This window comes from Silene latifolia, chromosome X, assembly GCF_048544455.1.
Source record: "Silene latifolia isolate original U9 population chromosome X, ASM4854445v1, whole genome shotgun sequence".
Classification (NCBI taxonomy): Eukaryota; Viridiplantae; Streptophyta; class Magnoliopsida; order Caryophyllales; family Caryophyllaceae; genus Silene; species Silene latifolia.
This window is the reverse complement of record NC_133537.1, coordinates 217,632,113-217,634,044: the sequence shown is the minus strand read 5'-3', so window position 1 is coordinate 217,634,044 and position 1,932 is coordinate 217,632,113. Positions and strand designations below refer to the sequence as shown.

The window sequence follows — 1,932 nt, the reverse complement described above, 5'->3', positions numbered from 1 at the left end:
TAAACATGTTTGTATGATCTCCACCATGAATCCCGTATGAACTCATGACACCCTAGTGCTTTAATCTATTGTTTACAAACCTCCACTTTACTTGCTTGTTTTACTTTCATTTCTTTACATTTCGTTGTTATAGTAGTATAGCTTGATACCTCGAATCTCAACACAATTTGTGACACCCGAAGACATAGCTTTTTACAACCGATAACTTAATTCAATACCCATCCTTTGGGATCCGACCTTTACTTACCACTCTACTAAGAGTAGTTTGTTCAGTTATAAATTGTGTTTTGGTTGGTTGACTTAGACGACAAAGTTTCGAACCGCACCAAAAATGGCGCCGTTGCCGAGGACGGTGTTCAATTGAATTGTTATCTTTTGTTATTTTTAGTTGTGTCTTTCTTAACCTTGGGGAAGTCAAACTCCTCGAGGTAGTTTTAATTGTTTTCTAGTTGTTTGCTTTTTGCATGTCTAAGAGATCACAAGGTAGACCTTTGCCTATTGATCCCGAAATTGAAAGAACCTTGACCAATCTTAGAAGAACCGCTAGAGGGGCTTCAACAAGTTTGGGTATTGGAGAACTTGTGGATATCGGTGTTATCCAATCGGATAGTGTTGTTTTTACCAACCCTTTTGCAAGAGAAGGAGAGGAGAACCCAATTCAAAACCAACCACAAAATCAACCCACAATGCCTAAATTTTCATCTCACTCCATACCAACCGAGGAGAACCTACCAAATGGTACTCCAACACCACCTCACTTAACCAGTAATTTCATTGCCAAATCCGCATTCATACAACTAGTTGAGAGAAGCCAATTTGGAGGGATACCTAGTGAAGATCCTCATCTACACATGGAAACTTTTTGTGACTATTGTGATGCAATATCTTAAACCGGAGTAACCCAAGACCAAATTTGATGGGTGTTGTTTCATTGTTCCTTAATAGGATCCGCAAAGCAATGGTTGAAGAGCCTAGACAAAGCTACTCTTGGTATTGATTAATGGAAGAAGTTAGCACTTGCCTTTTACAAGAAGTTCTATCCTCCGGAAAAGACCAACATGTTGAGAGCCCAAATCACCGGGTTCAAGCAAAGGGATCAGGAATCATTATATGAAGCATGGGAGAGATTTAAGGACAATTGTCGCTCTTGTCCACACCATGGACTTAGTGAGTGGTTCCTTGTTCAACAATTTTGGAACGGCTTATATGAAGACTCAAGAAATGTGCTTAATATGGGGTCCAATGGGAGGTTCACCGAGGTTGATCACATCCAAACATGGGCTAAAATCGAAGAGATGGCGGTTCATAATTCCCAATATAGTAGACCACGAAAGGCCACTAGAGGAGGAAAGCATGAGGTAGATTCCATCACACAATTGGGTGCTCAACTAAGTGCTCATATCGACACCATCAACTTGAAGTTTGAGAAGGCTATGGCTAAGCTTGATGAAGCTTCCAAATCACCCAAACAACATGTCAATGCTATGATGGCATCATCCTCAATCCCTAATAGAGTATGTGAAAGTTGTGGAACCTTGGGGCATGACCAAAACGAATGTAGGGGAACAAATGAACAAGTAAATGCTTTTCAATCATACAAGAATGGCACCCCTTACTCCAACTACTATAATGAGAATACAAAATTCCATCCAAACCTTTCATATAAAATCCAAAATGTTCAAAACCCTCAACCCACATACACACCACCTCCAATGAGAAATCCTACTCAAAGATCATACTACAATCAACCCAATGACCAAGCCTTTGATGTCCAAAAAGCGGTCCTCCAAATGCAAAAGAGCCAATAAGATTTTTTTCCTTAAATGCAAAGGGATAGCCAAGCCAAAGAAACCACCATCAACAATATCCTTGCTCACACCAACATGTTGGAGACTCAATTGTCTCAATTAGCATCCTCTAGCTCCCAAAGAC

At 40.2% G+C, this 1,932-nt stretch overlaps 1 non-coding gene across 1 annotated transcript; it reads right to left on the bottom strand.

Moving 5' to 3' along the window:
• Positions 1-1,058: 1,058 nt before the first annotated feature.
• On the bottom strand, positions 1,059-1,165 carry LOC141625139 (small nucleolar RNA R71). Its single transcript, XR_012534934.1, has one exon. It is a non-coding gene; the product is annotated as a small nucleolar RNA R71 (small nucleolar RNA).
• Positions 1,166-1,932: the final 767 nt, after the last annotated feature.